Source organism: Pollicipes pollicipes, unplaced genomic scaffold (genome assembly GCF_011947565.3).
Source record: "Pollicipes pollicipes isolate AB1234 unplaced genomic scaffold, Ppol_2.1 Scaffold_4002;HRSCAF=4701_pilon_pilon_pilon, whole genome shotgun sequence".
NCBI classification, from domain to species: Eukaryota; Metazoa; Arthropoda; class Thecostraca; order Pollicipedomorpha; family Pollicipedidae; genus Pollicipes; species Pollicipes pollicipes.
In genome coordinates, this window is record NW_023596420.1 from 46,054,895 (window position 1) to 46,081,439 (window position 26,545).

The following is a 26,545-nucleotide window of genomic DNA, read 5'->3' on the forward strand; positions in this document are numbered from 1 at the left end:
GCAATGATCCTGCAATGAGCTATGGGGCCCATCCTTGGAGAACGTTTGCGATGCGCTGTAGCTTGTGCATTTAAAAACCGGTTCATCCAGGATAAACAGCCGAATTTTATAACGCAGGGACGGCAGCTTCGCGCAAAATTTTGTTCATCGACTTCAATGTCCTCACTGACACTCCAGTAGGTGCGACTCGTTCCGAACAAAAACTATGACGCAAAAAGTTATTCAGTATATGCAGACACGAACGTCTTTACTTGCCGCTCGTGCCGATGCCCTTTGGCCAGTAAACATCAGACTGGTTGCCGCGTCACTGCTGCTAACGACATCCGACCTCCACACACATGCCGCTTCAGAAAGCCCTGGGCGGTTCCCTACACCCCCGCCCAGGTACTTGCTCAAGATGGCAGGCAACCCTGAGGCATGCTCACCAGCAATGATCATCATGCAGATGGTGAAGATTTTCTCGTTGTCTGTCTCGGCCGCCACGTTGCCGAATCCCACGCTGGTCATGCACGTCATGGTGAAGTAGAGTGACGTCACGTACATGGTCTTGCGAGAGGGCCCGTTCACCAGAATCGGCGCCATCGTCTCGTTGGACCAGACGTACGAGTACGGCGACTGGGTGATGTTGGCCAGCTTCCAGAGCCAGCTGCCGGGCGGGACAGAGCGAACCGCTGTCAGGCGGAGAGGGCCTGTTCGGAGAGCTGGCTACCGGCCGCCTCACTGACGGACGGGGCGGAGAGTGCCCAGGTCAGGCGGAGAGGATGTGTTCGGAGAGCTGGCTACCGGCCACCTCACTGCCGGACGGGGACCAGGTGTGCGCCAGGTGACCGGCCGCCGCCCTGCCTCATCACCGCCGTCGGCAAACACCGCACACATTGGATGGGCATCAAGCGTCACCTTTTATAACCGTCTGCCATGCAGATGAAGTCACCTGTAATCCACCGGCGCAGGTGCGGGAGGGGCACAGGGAGTCGTGCCCCCCCCCCCCGCCCTCCAACTTTCTTACGCCCCGAGGGGCCCGAAAAGACCATTCACATTGACCGGCGATCAACGGTACGGTTTGAGGACCCGGAGGGCTGGCCGTAGAGTACATTCGGGGGCTGGCTCTGTGGGCCGGGACCTGAAATGCCAGTCAAAAGGCCCTTCGTTCTGAGTCAGAGCGGGCTCGTATGTCAGTCAGGCACCACCAGTTCCGAAAAGTCAGCTTCGTGTCGGTCTGGACTGAGGGCCCATTTCCCAAGCAGGGATAAGGTCAGGCCTGCGAATTGCACTGGTCGGGGACTCGGAGTCCACGAGTCCATGGTATGCCCTCCTGCGATGGGCGGGCCCGAAGGGCTTGCTGTACGTCACATTAAGGACTCCCGCTCGAGCGGTCGAGACCTGAAATGTCAGTCCTATGGTCGTTCGCACCGATTGGGGATCCCTGGGACAGTGCAGGCTCCTATTTTGACCAAAGGCCACAGACAGAAAATAAAAGCAGAATTGCATCTTTCGGTAGCTTCTGGATTCTGTTCCAGTTAAGAAGAAAAAATTGAAATAAAACGAAAAGTATCGTGCCCCCTTTGAAATTAAGTGGCCCATATCAGAGAGTTTTTGTTTCAGGGTAGTCCTTTACCAGCAGGAAGGCCCTTTTTTAGCACCGCGTCCCCTGCTCCCTTACCAAGGTTTAGGCTGCGCCCCTATTGCCATCCTATCAGAGTGATTGACCAGCGAAATCTTGAAATCTAGCTGAAGCCTCAATGCTCGCGTATAGTACTTCCCGACAATCCACAATAATCTAGAGCAAACGCGATAGCACTGATGAACACTTAGTGTAAGTGGCGAACACCGTGGGCACGCTGTCTGGAAACGTCGAGCATTCTGGCAAAATCGCTATATACATGATTGCTTCCTTCCTTTATTCAAGCGGGGCCCGCTTGTAGGTCAGAGCCTCACTGTGCATGTCGGCCTTTAGGCGTATGGAAAGTCGGTATGTTGAGTACGAGAACCCAAGGCCTTATGAAAACTGAGAACCCACGAAGCTGAGCATGTCAGCAATGAAGCAAACAAAAGCAAGAATAACTCGCACTGAACTAGTACAGGGCACCTCTCCACCAGCGCGGAACAAAAAGTAAGAGCCGTGATGACAGGACGCGAATTGTGCCGCGTTGCTGTGCCATGGGGACAGGCGTCCTAGTGGTCCCGGTGTCCAGGACGGGTGTCCAGGTGTCCTGGTGGTCCCGGTGTCCCGGACAGGTGTCCAGGTGCCCTAGTGGTCCCAGTGTCCCAGACAGGTGTTCAAGTGTCCTGGCGGTCCCGGTGTCCAGGACGGGTGTCCAGGTGTCCTGGTGGTCCCAGTGTCCCAGACAGATGTCCAGGTGTCCTGGTGGTCGGGTCCCGGCATTTTCCTTTCCTGATCCAGCACCAGTCATTTAAACGGGATGCAGAGTTCCGCCGTCACATGGTGAGAAGACGGTATCCTGTCCTTTAAAGGCAGGCTTTGTCTTTGAATTACCCCACAATGTCTGAGCATTTAAAGCAGCCTCTCGTAACACAACACTGCGTAGCGTAGCCAACCTACTCAGCAGCACTGCCGCAAACTGTCTCCGAACCCATATGCACACGACTAAACGCTAATGCATTGCACCCCATTATCATTAGCATAACGGCCACCTTCCCGTGCTCGCGCCCTGTCTCGGTGGACATCCGGACCGCAGGGTGGGGCGCGAGCGCGCGGCGCAGCGTCACAACAACGGCAGGCCACGCCCGTCACCCACGGTCGGCACACGTCACCGCCGGCCGTCACCTGCCGTCAACGCGGACGTGGCGCGTCACCGGCCGTCACCGCGCGGTCCGGCGCCACCGGTCACCTGTATGTGACGCCGTTGTCGGCGTCCGACAGGCCGATGCTGTACCAGATGCAGGCCAGCCAGTGCGCCACCAGCATGTAGAAGCAGAGCAGCAGGATCAGCATGGCGGCGCCGTACTCCAGGTAGCGGTCCAGCTTGCGCACCACGCGGCCCAGTCGCAGCAGGCGTACTACCTTCAGCGCGCTGAACAGGCTGCCGATGCCCTGAGGTCACGGCCGCGGCCAAGGTCACGGCGAGCGCACGGGCGGTGCACTGAACACTGGACGGGGCTTCAATGGCCGGCGGCGGCGAGGCTCAGGTTACTGGGGATGTGGTCAGCATGTATAGTATATGTATAGTATATAGCACATATATAGACAGCTAGCATATGGCGGCCGCCGGCCGACTGGGGCAGGGCGCGAGCGGTGGCCCCCTGGGAGGGCTCGGCGAGCGGCGGCCACTCCCTGGGAAGGCCGCCGACGGAACAGGCGTGACGCCACGGTTTTGTTTCAGCAGTTTCGCGGCACGGGTTCCAGCCACACCCGTCATCATCCGAACGACGCTTGTCCGTTTGATGGTCTGGGTGCACCGTGCTGCCGCATCAGCCTCAGCTTTGGAGAACCAGCGCACGCTGTAAACCACTTTTCGCAAATCACGTATAAGTCGACCTACGACGTCACTGAAAAAAGCCAGGCAAACCGATCTTCTTTTCGCCAGTCAAAATCAGTGGGTTCTGCGATCCTTATCAGACCTGCCCAGAAAGCTGGCGGAGTGGTTAAACAACCTACGCTGATAGCTTCAACCAGCATGCTAATTCTGAATCGATGACGAGTGACTACAGTCCCCTTCCGCCACGTATCACAAAGGCAGGTCAAGGACCAAGACGAACATGGCCTCTACGGTCACTTTTTGTTGGCGCCATCGGGGCCTGCCGACGCACTCAGCAGCTGGGTCTATACCGTGGCGTCTGCTCCTCACCCTGGCAGGAATAACAGGCGCCGAAGGGTATTGGGCCCCGCTCTTGTGGTTTCCGAAACGCGGAGCCTGACCTCCACACTACTGAAATCTCCGCTCTTTTTGTGCATGTGGCACCCATATTTTGGTACTTCATGCAAATGGTCGACTTTTAAAACGGCTCCACTTCCAGAAGATTTGATATCCTGGGCCTGGTGTCTAGGCCACTCCACCATCCTTCAGTAACGCGAGCTGTCACCTGAGCTGACCTGAGCTGACCTGGCGTGCAATTCATCCGGCAATACACCTAACAGCACACCCGTGCTGTGTGTGCTGCTGCTGTGTGCTGCTCCACCTGAAGCAATGACGGGCCGGCACCACCATCACAGGGTACCCACCCGGGCAATCCCGGGAGTTTCCATTCCACCAGCAGCACAGTTCAATCTGGCGCCAAACCCACGCGGCGCCGGGCAATCGCGCGCTGCAGAATTGGCGCGAAGGCGAGAGCGAAACGCCAGGTCCCACCGGACACACGGCCCCCGACCCGGCCCCTGACTACGGCCCCTGCACAGGATATGCTCCTGACTGTCGCTCCCACCCCTAACTATGGTCCGTACACCTGACTGCCCTGCCCCTGACTACGGACTCGACTCCCGACTACAGCCCCTTTTTCTGACTACGGACCCCGCTCCTGACCACGGGCATTAGCTCTTCTCTTGTCACCACCGGACTGATGGAACTATTCGGCAACAGACCCGGCTCCTATCCACAGACCTGACTCCTGCTCCCGATTCCTGGCCGAATCAAGCGGGATCCTGACCACATACCCGACTCCGGGTCCATTCTTGACGATTTCTCAGGTGAGTCGGGAGCCAGGTGAGTCAAGGTGAGTCGAGAGACGGCAGCCGGCTTTGGGGACCCGAATATTGACTCCGCAACGATTCCTCACTTCTGACTGCGGGTCCAGTTCTCGACTTCCCATTCGTCTCTGGCTAAGATCCTACGTAGTTACACTGAGACAGGGACACACGTAGAATTTACCAGTTGCGGTGTGTACGCGTGGGGGGGGGGGCACAACTGACAAAATTCCACCGAAAACCGAGTTGAGCCCTCAGCAGGCACGTGCTCTTACCTTCTTAAAAACAACGTCGCAAATTCTAGATATGAAATTGTGGCTGATAACAACCAGGCACAAGCCAGCCTATTTAATGCATGCCATACATTTGGTAAAGGGGGGGGGGGGGGGTTACGTACGGTCCGGAGCCCCTATGTGCACACGCCCCCGCAAAGAGACGCAAATGTCACCATTGACTAATCGACGACAAGTGATAAACATTTGATGCGTTTTTAGCTCAAGATATGCTTTGAGGCCTCTTATGGTCGCAATATGACTAATCGATGACAATTGGTATAAATTTGATGAGCTTTAGCTACGAACATACTTTGAGACCTGTTATTGTCACAAACTTTCCCAAGAAGGAGACGTTAACTGGGTGTGTCAAAGCTTAGAGAAAACCTCGCCGGATCATAGTCTCATTTTTGCGCTGCTTAGTTTAATTAGCCACAGTGTTTACTGAAGCGCAGAAAAATGGGCCCAATACCGGCCGCCACATTTCTCTGGTCCCAGGTGCGGCAAAACGGTACGTTAAAATGTGATGAATATTTTAACAACAGCGGAGGGTGAATGTGTTCCCACCCATTCCACCCAATCCCAGTACCCAACCACCCATTATGAACCCATTCCAAAATCAAGCCGAGACAGACCGACTAATAAGGCTAATGCCGCCCGCATCCAACTTAATGTGACCATAATGCTATTCATGGCATGATACCGAGCTGAGCAGGCATGCTAATGACACTGGAAGGAAACTAATGGAAACAGGGACACGGAAAGTCCCGCCTCTCTTCACCCTGCGGCACTTTGTTAATTATGTCTGCGTGAAGGCACCGCATCCCGCGGAGGCACTCGTAAACCCCGCGGGCTCTATTTGCTGTGGTGTCAGCAGTGGCCTGAGGCCCGTCCAACTAAATCTAGAGGAGGACAGCTCAAAATGGCGTCCCCGGCAGTTCGGTTGAGAGCTCGCCGCAATAAAGCCGCTGCGCGGATCTGCCTACGCTTGTTCAGTTGGACCTGCGGACGCAGGCGACAATCCTTCAGAGACAAAGAGACTCCAACAGAGGTGTGTTTAGGACATATTCAATTCAACGCACAGGGTATATATACTTCGGGGTTTGTGTCTGTATGGTAATAGCAGCAGCCGAAAGTCCTGTGAAAAACTGGGACTGTGCGATAATTTTCTAGCAATTGTTATGCTTTGGGTCGTCGGATACGTACTTGCCATTCACGAGTAGCCTTGGCACATATTCTTTCACCTGTGCACACATTCACACATTCCTGTACCAAAATTCCGTTTGGTATCCTGCCAACTGCTGCATCATTATGACGAAGTACTTTTCAAACTTATCTCTAATGGAGAGATACATGCCAAAACAGCTCCGCATCACAACAGCCTGATGCGATGCATATGAAACTTGCGCACACACGCTGCTTAACGCCATTTCCCGATTGACAGGACAGCACCAATTCCCAACAATGAAATTATGCGCCGAGGGCAACGAGCTTTGTCAATCAAGGCGCATACGTGTGTCAACTCGAACGGCATCCTTAAGAACACGGTGAATGCGAACACGACGGCGGCGTGAATCTCACTCACACTGGCGCACGGCAGCCGGTCCTCACGACACCGAACACGGCCGTGTCGGCTCGTGACCAAGCCTCGGCGACTACCTGGTGCTGGCCGGCCTGCCGCGAGCGCCAGTACCGCGTGGCTCCGTCAGGCCGGCGCGCCGGTGCACGCCGCACCGGCCACGTGTCGCACCCCGTTCACCGCGCCACGCCCGGGGCGCCGGCGCCCATGCAGGAGGAGCGGCGGCGGGGGGCGGCGCCGCCTCGACGGGGCAGGTAATCCCCCAGACGAGCAGCGCAGGCGGCAGGAAGAGAGACGAGAGCAGAGACAAGAGCGGCAGGCAGTGCCGTGCGGGCAGCTGAAGCCACGGCCGCCCTGCGCGCCCGGCGCCGTACTTACGTTTTCGCTGCGGCCGGAGACGCTGGCGCAGTTACTTACATCTTCATCGTGGTCAAAGGCGTTGAACACATCGTAGGGGAGGCCACGACAGCAGGTCTATAACGAACCACGACTTGAGATAGTTCATGCGTATGATCTTGGGTGTCACTGACCACTTCACCACCGTGTCCCACGAACGTGGTGTGGAAGTTTAGCACGATGGTCTATGAAGAAAATCACGTTCCACTATGGAGTCCACCACTAGAAGGCTGACGTCCTCAGACGTCTTGTTCTTGAACGCCACGTTTGTACGCGGCACCATGATGGCGGTGTAGAAGGTGAGGCAGAGGATCCACACCAGTCCCAGATGGCTTTGAAGGCACAGTAGTGGAGGAGATGTGCGGCGGCGTTTTGGGCGCCTCCTGGCCTGGTACTGCGGCATCACGTCGGAGCTCAGGAGACATCATCTGAAATCACGTGACGTGACTGAGCTGGCGCCTCTGCTGAATGTCCCTGGGACATCTCAGCGGGGGGGTATAGCAGCTGAAACGAAGGTTCACATCTGAGCTGAGACACGCATCGGTGAAACGAGACCTTCAGCTCAGTTCAGACGTTCAGTTTGAGCCCGGAGACTCGATAGGGAGCGAAGCAACAGACCATATGAGCTTAAATATGTCATCAGACACGACGCATACATGTGGACACAAGATGCAAGATGAAAAGTGTGACCTGGTAAGTGACGCCAGATGTCCCAATCATGTACTTTGATCACGAGCGCAGCTGCGATGTTTCGTGTGTAGAGGTGCACACATCATAAATGTAAAATGATTATCAGCTGCACAAATAAAGGACAATTGGCCTGCTCTGCGAGACCGCCGGTGTGACGGCCAAGCCAGTGGGAGGCCGAGTGACACGCGGGCCGAGATGATATCGTCACGTTCGTTGCGCTTGGAATTATTCCCAGTAAAGCCACCATCCGAACACACTGCACTGCATCACCCATGGTGACATTACGCAGATCAACAGGACCCAAACCCTCTGTGGTGAAATTCCGATCTCCGGTTGCGGCATACTTCTAATCTACAGAAGGACGCCTTCAGCGGCTTAAGGCGAGCGAGATCACAGCAGACGTGACAGTCACCAGCCGTCGTTATGCAGATTATGTCAAACAACTAAGCTGGAGAGGCCAGACACACTCAGCGGCCAATGGTGATGAGATTGACCAATGCGTTGGAAGGGTCTGCCTTTCACGAGGGTTTAACTGTCGCAAATCTGCCGCAGTGGTTATTCGAGCGCTAATTAACGAGCAGCGTTGCTCGAAAACTGCCCGCTGGGTCCAGCCTGACCAGGCAATCGGACTCCACCACATCGACATATTTGTTACTGATTCTTGAAACGGGACGGCAGGCCGACCACGTTTCATTCAACGTCGCGTTTCCAGCAATGCTCCAGCTTCAGCCGGGCCGCTCCCCTCGGACTGACCCGGCTAGTCACGCTAATGGTGGGCTTATACTGCTGCAACTCACTGAATCGCCATTCAGTTGTAAGACGCAAGAGGCACAGCATACGGGATGCAATTACTGATTGCACGCTCATGCAGTCTTCAGCCGCCGAGACAGGCAATTCGCTAAACGTGATTTTGCACAAGACGTTTGCTCGCAAGCAGTTAGTTTAGGCAGGCCTTTCCCATGATATTGCAGTAGGGTTTCCCTCCTCATTCAGTCGGCGAGGACAGCGAAGTTTTCAAATTGCGAAACATTCGGCTCTTGACCAGCGCGGCGTGGCAGTGGCACGAGCCAGATTCTGACGGGGGAGAAAGGCACGGTCCCGCTGGCAACAAGTGCAGGTCGATGCCGGCAGACGACCATGCGCCTTTTGTGCGCAAGCCGTACATCCGCCCCGCTTCACGGCGTTTTTGAAGCATCGTTGGGTTAACAAGTACAGGCACAGAACCAACGGGCCATTCTTAGCAGATGTGCCGGCTAAACAACGCACTGATAGATCTCGAATTTCTCCGACCTCTGTGCGCCAGTGATCGGGCGGATAGCGGCCAGTGTCAGCTTTTCCAACATGATCTCCAAAACCGCATGCTATGGCCAACATAGGAAGAGATTCGGTCAGAACACTGCACGGAGCTACACCGATTGTCAGGTCGCGTGCATTGTTACCGAAACAAAAGCCAAAATAAGGGAAGTTTTTGCTATGCTCCGCCACAAGTACCCAAACAATGCGCGATGGCAAGATCACCGCCTTGCTTCATAGAAATGGTCTGGTCTGTCCGTTCCAGTCTCATAGCCGTCAATTTTTCACCGCAATGTAAATTGTGAACAAGCACGCGAATGTTACATCAGTAAACCTTCTTCTGTTCCTGAAGAAAGACAAGCTTTCAACGCATCGATCAATTCCGTGGGCATGGGCTGCAAAAGCCGTCCGGCCCCATTCACTTCGTGTTCGTGTTCGGCAAATTTGGCGTGGTGATAGCCATAGACTGTCTTTGTTATTACCTCACCCGTCCCACGTTGCAAAGCGCGTCTTTTTAGTTTTGTTGTGGGGAGTGCGATCAAAGTATAGCAAACAAATGTATTGATGTATTTAACAGCGTGTTATGATAGCATATCAGGATATCATCCGCGTATATCATACAATCTAAATTAAAATGCAAAAAGTGCTACCCTGGGCTATATGACCGAAACAATGCATTTCTGTGGTCAGAAATACTTTGTTCTGTATCCGCAGGTGTTCAAGGTTGCATGCTTTGTATGCACTATACGCACTCCCTTTGACGCTTAACAATACATTTGCAGCAAACTGAGAGCAAGCACGTTGGCACCTTAAATTTTATGTCACCAGATTTATAAATGCGATAGGGAGGTGGTGACACGTATACACTCGTTCATCTAGCCTCTTCGCTACTGATGACATAAGTCATTGAGCTTGGATGACCACGTATAAACTTGAATGTTCTCAAGTGATATGCCGTGACCTCCTTATACATTACAATGCTACTGAAACATGTTTTTAGTGGAGGATTGGAATTCAACGTCCAAATTACCGAATAAAACTACCTTTTCAGCTCAACATGCGTTTTGCAGAAGGCAGTTAAAGAGTTTTGTCTGACCTGGGCCAAGGTCATGTGCTCTGTGATCATATGATGGTTGCGCATGTGAGTTAGTACTATTTTATTCATATAATAACACCAAAACTACCCAACATACTAAAATTTGCACTTATTACGAAAAATAGACAAATTGGCCTGGCCTTAGGTCACTGACCTTGCCCGTTTCCAAAATATAAAAGCTGCAACCTGTACGCATTATAATGCTATTTGACTATAGCAAGTTTAGACGAAGGCAAATTGCCCACAAAAAGTCAGATGCGGTCAGAGTTTTTTGGAGGTTGGCCTGACTTATCAAGGTTGATCTTTGACCTGACGTATATCACTGATCTTGGTGTGTCAAAGCCTCAAATTTGCACAGAGGATCTCAAGTTGATAGATGGACTGGTATTGAAATATCGTGTTGCTGCGAGCGCTCGTTTGTGACCTGTGCTCGAAAAACCGTAGGGTCAACATCTCCAGGCCGGGCGCAGGTTAGTCTCGTGACCGCTACGGCGTAGGGTTACTCAAGCGGTCAACATCCCCCGGCCGGGTGCATCTTAGTGTCGTGACCGCTACGGCGCAGGGTCACTCAAGATTAAAACTGTATAATGCTTGAAATGCAACTCCTGCCGCGCGCAGCCTCGCCCATAAGAAACGTCCCGAAAGATGTGAGGAGCTTCACGTGCGGCGAACATCACGGCATACGGCTGGAGGAAGCAAACGGGGGGCTTCCAGAACAGGGCGCCGCCTAAACCAGGGACGGCAGCCGTGCAGGCGGCTGTGTCCGCCTGCCAGCGGAAGCCAGCTGCTTATTTGAAAGACGACGAATTGTTACGGAGAGCTAGTGCGTTGAAGGGAGGGTTAACGTAAGAGTGCGAGTCGCATGGGGCAACGACATCGTCACTGGCGCAACGGACCCACACGCACCCAAACACGGTAAAACAGGGGGTGCGCACTCGTTACCAATAAAAGGGTGCAGATGAAATGACAAGCCATGTAGAACAAATGCATTGCGGTACAGCATGCAAGATATTTCGGCTGGACGTTGTTCGGCACATGCCGCAATACATGAACGAGGAACATTTCATTCCGACTAGTATTAAATAACTATGAGCTGGTCCCGCAATGAAATTAAAAGGAGGCTTACAAATCAGTGTATTAAACAGGCATTTCATGCACAACATTCTACCGTGAAATATTTGTTCAAATCGACTTAAAGCAAAAAATATCAATGTCGAGGTGCTGTGCACGACATTCATACCGATTCATCACCGTAATTTCGAACTGTCCGTTACTTTTGTTCCGGAAAAAATGTCAGAACTGATCCAATACCACAGCATGGACATGTTTTAAGTGAGCATGCCTTAACTCAATTTACATAAGCATAGAATGCTGAGCTACTTTTATCTGGGGCAGAAGGTTTCAAGTAACGAAGCGGAAAGTTGTAAGCAAAGTTGGATATCCGGATCACATATTTGTAATTCAACACACCGAAAAAAATGGATAAAACGAAGGTCAGTGGACAGTGGATGCCTCGCATGTATGACGCCCATAAAGCCGTATGATTGTTGAGCCGTAATGAAAAGCCGTAAGACAGTAATCAACAAAGTCTGACGTACGTTTGAAATATGCATGCTGGCATCATATCATTATCGTGCGGTGATCCATGTTGCGTTGATTATGATGATCATTAGCAACTGACCATGGGCTTTTATTATGATTAGGAACCACCAGGCTGCATCGGCGTATTTTGCATTGGATACTGCGTAGGCTATGGCTTTTCAGGATGATTCACAATTCCTGTAGCGCGGGATCTGATAGGACACAACTGCACATCGTTTAAGAAAGTTATCTCACGCGCAACGAGTGGGCATTTATCGCAATGTTTGTACTGTCGCCTCCGTTGAAGGTTCAAACGGTGACGAGACTGGAGCAGTTTGAGAGAGGGGGGGGATCAGGGAGAGAAAATGACTGGAGCATCATTTGATGTTCCACAAGGTGCCGTACACAATGTACGATTACATCGTCGGTATAATAAAGAAAACTGCATGAAAGAAGAGCAGGTGGAGTTAAAAAAGATCGCGTTTGAAGACGAAATTATGCGATGCACTCTACGTGATGGCATTATTTTCACAGTAAAGCCAGCTATAAACTGTAAGAAAACTAAAGCAGTACGTCCGCGAGTACCGAACTGAGTCACAAAAGTTTTGCTTAGTTGTTCCAGGAATCACGAAACTTCGATGTAATGAAATGAGCGAACGGAAATCTTTGATACCTAACAAATCCTTTACAACCCAAATCATCCCCGCTTACGTAAGTTGCTCCGTACATTTGCAAGGAGCATAATGCATACAGATAAGACAGTAGTAATGGCCTTATTCATCGTAGAAAAACCAGGAGAATGAAGAAATGGATGCGTTGATACTTCGGCAGCACGCTTTTATCAAAACGAATAGCTGTAGCAAATTCAAAATGGCCAGTGAGTTAATTTCGCTCAATTTTGAATTTACTACTGCTATTCATTATGATAAACGCATGTTGCCGAAATATCAACGCATCTATATCTCCATTCTCCTGTTTTTTTTTTCCACGAGGAATAAGGCTATTACTACTGTCACATTCCCGCTCAGATTCAGCGTTCTACCACTTAGCAAAACAGGTCGCGGTCGCACCCATCCGGCCCGTTTTGGCTAACGGCGGCGCAGACAGCTCGCTGGCGCAAAACACGGCCGCAGCCCGGTCCTCAGCTGTGTCATCTGGCTGAGTGGGTCGCTGTTGATGCGCTCGGGCTCTCATGTCGCCGCCCGAGGCATCTGACCGCACCTGCGCCGGCCCGGGCCGAGGCCCGCCGCCGCCGCCGCCGCGCGCCGGCCTCGTCGCGCGCGCCGCGGTCACCAGCCGGCCAAACGAGGCCAGAACTTGCAGCCAGCCGATCAGTGGTACAAATATAGCAATGCCAGAACGATAGTAAATGTAAATAGCAAACTAGGGAGCCAGTCAATTCATGCAAACGTGCTTATTTGTCTAAGACGATACAAACGCTATAATAATCCCGATCACAATCTTTTGCGCAAAATAAAACGCGAAGACCCAATTGAGTTTTTGTTTTCATCTGCTTTATGCAAGAGGCCTTCACCATCTCCAGCATGATGCCACCACTCCGAATAAATCCCACTACGTCAAGAAAGGTTAGCATCTGGGAAGCCAGGCCGTAAATAACTTGTCACCGCCTTGAACAAGCCTAACTTTTCACAAGCTACTACGAGCCGGAGGCAGCGGCCCTCCTGGGGAGGGGGGGGGGGGGGTCTGCCCATCATCCAGCGCGGTTGTACAGTGCGGTATCAGCTCTCTCAGCCCGGACAGCGAGCGGGCCATCGCCTGCGGCCTCGCCTCGGGAGCCTCGCCTCGGCGGCCTCGTTGGACAGTCTGCCTAACCAAACATCGAGGCCCGACACGGAACCGAACATGCCGCGCATGCTAATGAGGCGGCATGCGGCAGGAAACGGGACAGCAGCAGGAAACGGCAGTCGTATGCACCCGTCGGCGAACTGATTACAAAGACGAAATGAAAGTGCTGATTACAGCGGTCAGCAGCTGCATAGTTTTCAAAAGATGATTCGCCGGCAATTCGGATGCTACCCTAGCAGTTGTCTGGCATTTTGCCATTTCCCACCTGAGAATCGTGGGATACCACTGGAGCTGTCTACGGAGCCAATTAACAGATCATCTGATGCAAATAATACCATTGGATCGTACAACGACGGAAATGGGTTGTCACCAATGACATCATAGGTCGGCTAAAATAAAAAGTTTTCTCCACAAATTATTAAGTCGCATTTATCGATCATCACGTGGAAATCACGTGTTTTCCGGCCTCCATGCGGGTTTTATTCCACTCCCAGCAGCAGGAGGGGTGAGGCATATATCATTCATGGAGCAGGAGACCGGGCGCCGGGAATAACCCCCTACCGCCCCCCCCCCCCACCCCCCCCCCCACCCCCACCCCCGCTCTCCACCGGCTGCCACACTGCACGTCTGGGGAAGAGCAGTTCGTCCTCGCATGGCCCGCTGGCCACCGGCGCCGGCCGGGAACGGGTGAGCCAAAGCCGAAGGTCAGCCACTGACCGGAGGAGACCGCCCCCGTCCCTCCCCCCCCCCCCTTCTGCCTCGGAGGAGGCTGAGAGGCGACACCTGCAGCCGCCGTCCGCGTACGCTGCGGGCGGCGCACTGTCTCACTCTCGACCGGCACTTCTGGCCGGCCGTCGCAGCCGCCAATCAGGCTAAGTTAGCCTATGATGTGGCATTAGGGGGCGCCTGGTCGGGCCTGGTCAGGATTAGCAGCACGAGTGAGCCGGTGCGCGCGGAGCACAGCGCGGAGCACAGCGGGAGCCGACGCGCCCCGGCCAATGGCTGCTCACCATTAACTTTTCATCGAGGAACGAGCCCGTGCCAATTCCACGCGCCCAAGCGCTGTAACAAATTCGCTCCGGAGAAGTGCGCACCTGCAAATTTCACGCTCAGAAGAAAGCTCGAGAAGCCATCGCAAATATCACATGTGATTGGAGAGCTCCAGACCTGGCTGCGCCAGAGATCCCCAAATCCTGCTTTCTTAAGCCACTCGCCCGGCCTCAAAGGATGTTTAGATGAAAGAAAATGAAAGGATTTCACAGTGAGCAAGGTCCTGAATTGTACTTAATAGGCATAGCACGCACCGTACAGGAAAACGGACCACGACAGGCAAGCTACAGCCGTGCACGTATAGACGGCCTGTAAGTGTGGGCGCGAGGGACGTGGTTTCCGATCTAGGGGGAGGGACTCCGGTCCCCATACCAACCTCCAGCTTTGAGAAGGAAGTCGACCAAACGCAGACCGAAATCCGTTCTGAAGGGGCTGTTGAGTTAGGTTCAATAATTTTCCTGCTCATTCCCCTAATTGTTTTGCAAAGCAACACCACCGCTTGGTGGATTCTCCTGTATTTGGCGGGTATGGAGAGGCCTAACGCGAATTTTTACCTCGTTCCTTTCCATGTTTCGGCATAAGGTTACTGTTTGGCTGTCAGTGCCATAAGTATCATGTCGAGCAGTGGCGGTTGACGTACCACTTTAACATAGCCACCCCCGAATTACTTTCGCGTGACCGCTTTCATTGTTAAAACAAGCAAAATCCGTTTGAAGAGCAGGGGTGGATTTGTTAATTTGTTCTATTATCAAAGTCAAAACGTCCTCCTCAAAGGGGACACCACCGATTAGCTCAAGAGATATCTCGGAAGGAGCCGAATGGACTCCAGGGTGACAGAAAGCGCGTGCCGAGATTTCACCGGAAAACGAGGCTGAGGGGGACCTTTCGAGGTAGCAAGTACAATCTCCGCGATTGATGCGTCCACTCCAAGGAGGCCGTCCTCATCCCACGCGTTCCAGACGACCAGGTAACGCTACACCGACTCAGTACCGGCGGACACCGCCGCAGAGCTGGCTGAGCAGCCGCAGGCCACGGTGGTCGGAGGAGACAGATCGCAGCGCCCTCGCTCGGCCGCCGGCGAACGTGATACCACACCCTCCCTCGGCCGCCGGTGAGCGCGATACCGCCCTCCCTCGGGCCGCCGGCGAGCGCGATACCCTCCCTCGGCCGCCGGCACGTGATACCGCCCTCCCTCGGCCGCCGGCGGTGGAGAGCGATACCGCTCTCCCTCGGCCGCCGGCGAACGCGATACCGCCCTCCCTCGGCCGCCGGCGAGCGCGATACCGCCCTCCCTCGGCCGCCGGCGAACGCGATACCGCCCTCCCTCGGCCGCCGGCTGAGCGCGATACCGCCCTCCATCGGCCGTGTGCGAGCGCGATACCGTCCGCCCTCGGCCGCCGGCGAACGTGATACCGCCCTCCCTCGGCCGCCGGCGAGCGCGATACCGCCCTCCCTCGGCCGCCGGCGAACGCGATACCGCCCTCCCTCGGCCGCCGGCGAACGCGATACCGCCCTCCTTCGGCCGCCGGTAAGCGCGATACCGCCCTCCTTCAGCCGCCGGCGAGCGCGGTATCGCGAGCGCGATGCTGCTCTCCCTCGGCCGCCGGCAAGCGCGATGCTGCTCTCCCTCGGCCGCTGGCGAGTGCGATGCTGCTCTCCCCCGGACGCCGGCAAGCGCGATGCTGCTCTCCCTCGGCCGCTGGCGAGCGCGATGCTGCTCTCCCTCGGCCGCCGGCGAGCGCGATCGAACAGACCACAAATAAAATGTAGCCTGTCATGCATCGATCGATCCTGAGTGCGCTTAAACCCAACGAAAAGGCTTAAAGAAACCTGGAAACTTCGCTAAAAAATCACAAAACATGAAAGAGGGACCACATAACTGTTCTCGTACGCCTGTTTTTGCTCAGCACGGCCAGCTGCTCGCAACCTGCCGTGAACCATACATTGACCTACTCTGAGCCACTAATAGATATTTTAGTCGAACACTGGCATCAAGCCAGATCAGATCGGCACTGAAAGTGATTTCCTACTGGAGCAGTTCCCTCCGCTTGCAGAATAACGGTAATTGCCCGTGAAGATGGCAAAAAGCTTCGGCTCGACCTCACGCTGATGCGCGCTAGACCGCGCGGCTCTGGCGAGGGAATACGTGCGATTGCAAAGCAAAGGTACCACAGTCTGGTGCACAGTGAAATGGATGTTTTGTCCATCATTCGCGCACCAACTCTTTATCTCGCCAATTCGTGTTCTGTAAGTCCAATGCATTCAGTGAAATTCAGCGAAATCGTGTTCGTCCAAACTGTTTGCGAAAAGCTATGCTACTATGCATGCATGGCGCAAACGAATGAGGCGAGATAAATATTTGATACGCTCTACGTCAAGCACATCATTTTCACAACAGGAGGCATAGGTAGAACTGTCTTAAACAGCGTAAATGCGCAGCACGCACTGAAAAATGCATCTTCCTTTTGCACTATGTATCGTAATCTCATAAGGTCAGCCGCGACTCAGTTAAGAAAATAGGGCTGGGAAATAAAGTAATCATTTAAATTATATATGCATATATATTCATATAAAAAATCGGGTTATTACCGTACTTTATTTTGACTTACTTGAACTGAATGACAAAATAGATGGAAGCAACGAAGTGACTCGCGCTGTTAAGGGTTGATAACATTATTTGACTGTCAGTTCCTTGAGAACCAAACGCGAAACGACCTCATTTTTTAACACAGGAAACCATCAATGCATTAATAATGAGAGCATATTAATTAACGAACCATTAATCATGAGTTCGAAATTGCCGTGATCCCCTCATAAATTGCGGGAAGGCCGGACACCGTGCGGCTACGTGATACAAGAGCTACTTCTAAGCTACTTCTAAATTGAAGCAGACTAGATAGCTCCTATCGAGTATAATTTTTAGTCAGGGCTCCTGCTATTGAATGCTTATGTATAGATTTTCTCAGGACTGCGATTAGCTGCATGCTCTTGCTCAAATGTCCAATATACCGGAATGTGAACAAATCGGTTTGCTTAAATAGGAGTGCAAAATAGAACTGGAACTGCCCAGTATAACTCTAACTATTGAAATATAGGGCTGCCTAATCACCCAACCTTCAATCGCGAACAAAACCCGAGACAACTTTGCATAGCAAAGCTTACGAAACAACTAAGCACATCAGTCAAGCTCAATACGTTTTGAAGGGAATTGCTGCTGCTGCTGCTGAAGTGAGGACGGCAACCTGACATATCAGGCTTCAGAGCGGCTGTTCGAATTATGTATGCCAAATCGACAGGCAACAATTATGAGACAGGAGTTCCTCGAGAGAGTGGGGTTGGTTACGGTGTCCCCAAATAGTCCAACTGGGTTGTCAAATTCAACAAATGGACCCGAAAAATATCGTGCATAGTGCAAGCACATAGCAGCTTATATTTTTTATTGATCCCAGTCATCAACTTAGCCGAATATGAAGTCGCCTTTCTTTGGATATTACCGATGATATAACAAAACTATATCGTTCTTTCTTAAATGAATCACTTACAATGAAACTCATTGCTCACAGCGCGAGGAGGTAACTCAGTTTCAATCAATAAAACAAACGATGGCTTAGCCCTGGCAGAGTAGGAATCCCACGTTCTAGATGTTACATCACCTAAAAAGTTGGTAGGAACGCCTACAGTCCAATGTCGAACACACACAGCGTGAAATATGTTCATTCATGTAAGTTGCAAGCTGAAAACACAGAGCCGGTGTCGGCTAAAGTTGGATGCGCGACGCCACTGATACGCCAGTGCATCGAGAATGACTGCTCAATACAGGCATATTCAGCGCTTCCATGAGCGGAGCTCATCACAGGAAACGTAGAGTCGTCGCTCCTCAGTGGATCCGATGTGCTCGCAAATCTTGAGCCAGTCCGCAGATAGTGCTCCACAAATTAGTTTGAAAGAAACAAAGCGTTTCTCTGAATGCGTGCAGGATCCCCTCGTTGCAATGCGTAAAAGCCCCGCTTCGCACGGCACGCTGACGGTGCCGTTTGAGATGCTGTGGCGTTTCAAGGTTTTGCTGACGCAAAACAAGCCCTGCAGGCATTCGTCAGCTATGTGGCACTCTGGGCGTAAATCCGGGTGCCAAAGGCCAGTCCTGAAATCCGGGGACACCAAAACTGCAACTGCGAAATGCCGGCATGTCCCGGAATTTTATCAAAACTGCAACTGCGGAATGCCGGCATGTCCCGGAATTTTAACCAAATTTTGAGACAAAAAAACATGCTTATCTGAAACTCGCACGAAATCCAAATCATGGCGAATGGTTGGGAAGCGGCAATCAGCAATCAGGGGCTGTATGCTTACACACGTGCTCGTACGTATGGAGCATTGCTGTTATGTTTTATAAGCGTCGGGCTGGATATTTTGATATATTTCGAGCCTTGCACGGTTATGGTTACGAATGCATTGGGGTTGCATTTGTTAGCATGCTGTTTTAATGGCTTGCATTGCATGCCAACTTTCTATATCCTCCCATTCGAACATGATTTATGCTGCTGGCGTTTGCTGTCCAATTAGCTTATTTTTTCCGGTTCCAAGACACAAAGGTGAACGACGAAAAGCCAAAGGACAAAAAGTCAAATGGCAAGAAATCGAATGCAACCTATAAAAAATGCAAGACACCAAAAGCGAAAAACGGCAAATGGCAAAAAGTGGAAAGTATATCAGTCAAATTCAAAGAGTCAAGCAGGCCAACTGTACTAGAATTCAATGTATCAAATTCATACAGCCAAGAACAAAAAACAAAAGATAAAACCCGAAAAGGCAAAAGGTCAAGTAAGAAACACGCGGAAATACATTGAAGCTAAAAAGAAAAAGCAGAAACCGGCTAAAAATCAAAATACACCGCGATGACCACCCGCCTGATTGTACTAAGGCTGGAGAATACACAAGGACCTTTGATCAGCAACTCGTCCAGGAGGACAGGGGCAAAAGGTAAGGCCCCTCCACCGCTAAGCCAGTGCGGCTCAGCCAGTTAGCGACCTCGTGACTGCACGGAGGATGCAGAGGTACTCTGGACTGAGACCAAAAGAGCCCTCTGCGCGATGCAAAATGGCTTCACGCGCGTTCATTTTCGTCATTCTATGTCCCCTACATTATCTGCCTCGGGTCTCTTTGGCTTCAGAACATCACAGTCATAATAATATTTCGTTCGCGGACGTCGTCACGAGTTTTAGGTTGAAGGACCACTTTTCCTGGGGCCTCCTTGAATGTTTAAGACAGACTTCTGAACGTGATTTTTGAAATGGCTTCTTCAGTTTGAACGTGAAGAGGGAGAGCGGATGCTACAGCAACATATTGGTACTCCCAAAAGCTGTATCTCGTGCTCTTTATACACACCTGCATGCATCCTTTTAACACGCACTCGGGTGGGGGGGTCGAATTGGCCCCCCAAAGGTTTCCCGGGAATGGTCTCCGAACGGCGCGGCGTAGCAGCGCCAAACTTTGTCTAGCTGTAGCCGATTGAAAAGCGGATCGTCTGATGCAAGAAATTAGATGCACTTTGCAAGATCGCTGCCCTATAGCAGGTCAAAGTCAGGCAATGGTTTCAGGGAAGGCACGTTCTAGGGAATCGTTCAATCTGATGAAATAACGGAGTGTTAGACGATACCATACACCTCTGAGATACTTTCTCAGGCAATACACCACTTGAATAAACAAATATAATTGACCTAGGGTTAGATATGAAGGTAAGACTAGCGTCAAAACCAACCTGATTTATTACCCTGGGTCTTGCTGTATGGGCTGGTTTCTGGTGCTCATTTCGAATATATTGATAGCATGAGCCATATTATACACCTTTCATTGGCTTCTTATAGGTCAGAATAGGTTACTAACTTAAAATGACCCAATTCAACATTTTGTTTTTAGGAGCATACTGCCTGGCGTAATCCTTGTCGCATATCCAAACACAAAGCTCAAAGCAGTCTATATCATTTTGGTCATCATGACCTTTAAAAGGTCAAAAAAGGTCACTGACCTTATCTGAGCGTGTGTTATTTTGCTTAGAACAGTTGCCTGCTTTCTAGGGGCCATTTGGAGACAATCTGAAATTTGACCTTGTTTGACCTTTTCTGACCCAAAGGTCATGACCTAGGAGCTTTAAAATTTGACCCAAGTGAGTTCACGTACAGGTCAACACACCCTATGAATTTGTTTTTTTTCTAGCTCTCCTAGTTCCCGAGATCTCAGAGGGGCCAAACTGATGCCCTCTGCCCGAGAGAAGCGTATCCAACCAGCCACCCGGAGGCGTGTTTAAAGGTCAAACAAGTACACTGACCTTAACTGAGCGTGTGAAATTTTTCTCAGAACAGTTGACTTGGTTCTAGGGGCTCTTATGAGACCAATCTGGAATTGGACCTTGTTTGACCTTGATTGACCAAAAGATCATAACCTAGGAACCTCAAACTTTGATCTGAGAGAGTTAACGTACAGGAGACCCGAGCGATGGGTATCCAACCGGCCACCTCTACGCTTGTTAAAGCAAATCGACGTTCTGTTTGACTAACTTGCTACATTTTGAACTCTGCCTTAACCGTTATCCTGTTGATTCGCTTCTTGCGTTAGATCTCGGTTACTTTTATTGCTTCCTTGCCTTTTCATCCCTTCGACCTCTTGCATTTCAAATTGTGCATTTGACTTCTGTTCTTTTAGGCTTGAACTTTCTTTTACCTTTTTGATTGCATCGTTTTTGAATTTTTCACATTCGAATTGTGTCCTTAGACGTCTCGGCTTTGCATTTCTTATTCGGTAACCTTTTTGCCTACGCGCCCACAGTGATATCGTGTCCCTTTGCGCTTGGGTGTGGTGTTCTGTGCATAGTATGACGCATCAGCCACATCTAACTCACACCATGACGTGAATACGCATGATACGGTGCATCGTGTCATCTCATAAGCCCAGCAGCACCAAAAGAACGTGACGTGCTGTAGGGCTCACCTTAAGTTCACTATTTCGGAACAATAATTACCGTTTCAAACTTATGTTACTAAATTGCGCTTGGGGTAGCCGATTTTATAAGGTGCCAGCAGCCTATTATCCCCTAAACCAAAGCAACATATTGTCCCTGAAGTGTCTATAGTGGAAGTCCGCACCCGCCGAAACAGTGGCTTTTGGCCCTTTATTCAAATCATCCCACCATTGACTTATCTGTATGAAATGGCACACACCAGGCTCTTCTGTCGATCAACTTTCGTCATCCGGGTTTTTCCTCATGGCTCATAATTGAGCACGAATGTGAGAAACTTGCCATTCAAATAAAACGCTGGGCGGCTGTTGCTGGCGCTGGAACCTTCGGAAACAGGTCTTCAGTTCCAATCATGCAAAACTGGTCTTTCTGATACTGATATTAAGGTTGGGGTAAGGTCCTACTCATACTGATACTGCTTTTAAGGTTTTGATGGAATATGTTGTAATACGCCATTTTTAGGCTGTGCGTTGCATTTCAAAAAACATGTGATTTTTTCGGCGTAGCAATGCCGGGATTGGAATGCTAAGAACCCCGGAATCGGTGCTGATTTCAGTCCCAGGATTGGCATTCACAATGCACACACGAATGTTCTCACGCTGCATTGCGTTAAGTGGAAGTGCAATCTTCCAAAGTCAATAACATCTTCAAAGGCCGATTACATTCCCTAATGCGTTCCGTTACGTCTATAAAAAACGCCATCGACCAAGCATCGGCCGACGGTAGGCACTAAGGCTATTCACATATACAGCGATGCGCAGTGTTTCTGATTTCGCCGTCGCCGAAGCGGCTGCGGCAGTCGGTGGACAACACTGCGCGGTGCAGGTATGGCTTTACCGCCATTTTAGCAAAATCCGGTTTTTCAAGCTCACCACTCGCGTGTTTTCGGGCAGACAGGACTATGCGCGCCATCTGGAGACGTCATCTAGCTGAGAGCTAATTACAGCTTCTTGGTAGCATTAAGCCCTTTGTTCTGGTCTCGGGACTCTCCGGGAGTATATCACTCTCATTTAGTTAAAAGGATGTGAGAAGCCCCCGACGAATGACAACAGTTCGTCCGGGGCAAAACCTGTAAAAAAACAGGCGGTGTCGTGTTCACGAAAAATAATATATATTCTTCCCTTGAGCGAGCCGAAAATTCTGGCACAAAACAACGTGTTAACCCCTGGAAATCCAGAACAACTGAATGCTTCCACTTTTCGTGCTTTGTCTTCGGACATAATGCTATGGATCGCTGCCATTACCGAGATACAACCAACGCATATTGGCCTTCCATACAGCTCGCGCTGAGGAGACAACTTAAGAGAATCCTAGCTTAGGGAAAAGAGAAAAAGCATCCGACTCAGGGCGTTGCTGCAGTAGGACCCATCCCTTAAATACCAACGCACGCATAACAACAGGAACAGGCTGAAATGAAACCAAATATCTCGTAGGTATCCAAAATACGAGGCAAGACACGAACGAAAAGCTGCGTGTATTCTCAAATGGCCATCTATATCCATCCATTTTATTTTCGTTTTCTGGAACGCCAACCCCTTGCTTACAGCACATCGGACGCACCGTCAAACGCTCTATTAACCGAGCTACGGAGAGCTGCAGACTTCCTGCTTGACGAGCCGTAGTGCCGTTACTTCGTAGACAGGCGCCTTGAGACCGATCTCAAGCTGTGCTTCAGCTTCTCAGAACGTCGCCGAGCCTTTGTGTGGGGAATACGACTTGCGTATTAAAAGCCTTCGGCGACGTCCAGAATCCAGAAATGACCAAGGTATCCCGAGACGACCGTGACCGGTAGCCAACGGAAATTGGCCTCGTAATGGCATGCATACGTTCTCCAGGTTTCGAGGATTCACAGTCTTTTGAGTAATCCTGGAAGCAGTCGTTGGTTTAAAAAGGCCATGCTTTTCGCAAGAAGCAAAGGCTTCAAAGACATTGCTCAACATGTTCGACGTTGCAGCGACCTGGTTTCACTGATCTCAGGTTCAATGAATCACAATTCCGTGCTGTCTGGTTCATGCACACTGTACAGCTTGCACCATTGGATGCCACTCCCCCCTCCTGGCAGATGTCCCGTGACCTCGACCTGACCTGGCCGGGGCGGGATATCAGGCGAGCAGACGGATGCGGATATCCTCAAACAGTCACGGTTGTGGTCATGCGAAAATCACAAGGCCTCGAGGTGTAGCTGTCACATTCTATCCGTGCGTTTAGCCATCCATCGTCATGACGTCTACATTTCTACCTTGTCCGGCACCAGCATCTGATCGGTGATTTACGCCGGGCGTATGCATGACAACTGTGTGAATCCATGACCAAATAAAGGGAAGGTGTTATTAAATGGTAGAAACTCTGCAGATCAGCGTATTCTACTCGACATGCTGGCGTTAAGAATCTGTTTCGTTTGAAGTGCTTTGCAGAGATGTCATGCACAAACTTATTCATGTACAACATAACTGGAATCCTGAGTACATTTGGAAGTTCGCATAAGCATAATATGTACGTACTTGGTACTGCAGCAGTAAGTAGAAAAAAGTTGAAGGGTGAGTGGAGTCATCCAAGGGCTTTCAGGTCTAACAGCAGCTCGCTAAAGAGCTTGTTACTTCGCTATTAGTATCACAGCCTGGTCCGTACCAACCACAAGCAAGTCGCATGAAATGGTGGTGTCCAAGGGCATCGGCTGCAACATAGTCATTCACTAGATACGGCTGTCCAGGAAGGCAATCGCATCCTATGTACGGACTTCAACAACACGCTACAAAACACACAGCATCGGCCTGCCAAGCACCGCCAGAGAAGTACCGGCTATTGCCGCGTCTGTTCGTCTCCAGCTGCCAGTGCTCGCAGAGCGCTGCAGGAGCCGTGGGCGCCAGTCTCAGGCTGCGGCCGTCCTTACGTGAGCAATGTTAGACTGCTTGCCGTTCTCCTTGATGCCGGTCATGTTGGAGGAGAACTGGGAGGCCAGCACCGTCCGCGATCGGGTCACCGATCGCGCCAGCTTGGCGAATTTGGAGAGGCTCGCTGCAACAGGCCCGCCGGTCAGCACGTCGGCCAACCGCGGGAGGCGGGGCCACCGCAGCCACCACGGCGCGTCACGGCAGCAAACCGTACCCGACGCCGTTGGCGGCATGGGACGAGCTAGCTGACTAAAAACGTGATTGTCGACTCAACGTAAATCATACGACAACACGAGGGAGTCGAGCCCGGCGCCTTTGGGGACCCAGACGGATGGTACGTGGCAAACCATTGTAATATTCTCCGTCACCTTTGGGGACCAGAACGAAAAGTACACAACCATGCTTTGGAATATCCTCCGACGTCTCTGGAGACCCAGACAGATGGTATATAGCAATGCATCGGCAAATACTCCGTTCACGAGCTCAGCAGGCGGCCGTGCACTGGTATTTATGTTCTGTTCACACGGCCTTTTGACGCGCACCGAACGGGTGTACATAGTGCGCCAAACGGACGTACATCGGACGGGCGTGCACAGCGCGCCGGACGGGCGTACGTCAGACGGGCATACGTCAGGCGGGTATACGTCGGACGGACGCGCATAACGCGCAGGACGGGCGTACGTCTGACGTGTGTACGCCAGACGGGTGTACGTCGGACGGGCATGCAAAGTACGTCAGACGGGTGTACGTCAGACGGGCGTAGGCCGGACGGGCGTACATAGCGCGCCGAACGGGCGTACGTCGGACGGGTGTACGTCAGACGGGCGTACGTCAGACAGGCGTACATAGCGCGCCGGACGGGCGTACGTCGGACGCGTGTACGTCGGACGGGCGTACATAGCGTGTCGGACGGGTGTACGAAGCATCAGGTTATAGAGAGCGCATTTGAGTACGTCGCGTTGTAGCTGAGTGTGTCCTTATCTTGAACAGAAGTCTACCGCTGCGCATAGCGTATGGCTCCTTCTGTCATCGCCCGTCAGGTCGCCCCAGGCAGTCTTTTATAGAAGAGAACCCCAAGGAAGTTTATTGGCATGCCTGTTATGCCTAACACACAACTTATGCAACCACCGATAAATGCTCATATCTTTGGGCGATTATCACTAGTTTATCGATAACAGGCTTCTGGTGTACTTGAACATCTTAGATGATTTAATGAGTCCCCTCAGTAAGGCATTAAGTCACACTGTCCAACAACGTCATCTGTTTTAACGCACGTCCGACATGCACTTAAACATCAGTATTAACAGACCATAATGGCCTGTCGACACAAGCATTTTATCACACGCGAGTACATTTATAGATTGCAATGCTGGAACATAGGCCGGCTTTAGGCTTGCCAGGGGGCAGGAGGTTTTCGGAATCGATGCGATGGATAGATTAGAAACAGTTTATGTTTATTGGCGACCGTGACGTAAGTCTGGCTAAAACGCTAACACTGTGGGTGGATATTAGGCACAATAGCATGGATCAAGCGCCTATACAGTCTATTTTCGCACGATGTGCCTCCGGCTAGACCAGGGCGCGTCGTCTTTGAGGCTGGTTTCAGAAGCGGTGACAAAAGACTGCTTGCTGGGCCGTTACCGGTGAACACCCGGGTCGACCAGTGTTAAGACCACCTCATGATTTTCAGACGACGCTTTCGCCTACACCGCATAATTACTGCAACGTCTCTGTATTCCCCGCTTGCCGGAGGATGATACCATGGTTCGCGCACGATTCCGCAAGGTCGCCTGCACGCGTATGCCGCAATTTTGCGAGTTCATTCGTCCATTGTATCCATTAGTATTAGTTACTAAGAGGCACAACTCCGCGCGAGTGAAATAACAGAGTTATCGCTCAGCGTAGGTTGGACGAAAACGTAGGTCTAGCAGAAGCTTCAGAACACTACGAAGCGGGAAATCTCTGCTGCGAACTAGATCACACTCGCTAGCTGGCCAGCGTGGGACGTCAGTCGCAAGTGCCGCAAACTAATGCAAGACAACGCGTGATCGCATGACAACAATCGGAAGCCTTGGAGGCCACATGGAGGAAAAATCGTCTGAAACCGAACACGACGTCTCCATCTCTAGCACCTGTCGACCGGATGTTTCTCCGTTTTCAGCTCCGTGCGCGCTCAGCAGCAACAGTCACGGACCCAAAATGCCGAGCGGGTTCACGGCACGCCCAGCGACAGCCGCTGG

At 51.6% G+C, this 26,545-nt stretch overlaps 1 pseudogene; it reads right to left on the reverse strand.

Annotated features, from left to right (window-relative positions):
- Positions 1-26,545, reverse strand: part of LOC119094583 (potassium voltage-gated channel protein eag-like) — a 132,064-nt pseudogene that overhangs the window by 34,999 nt on the left and 70,520 nt on the right.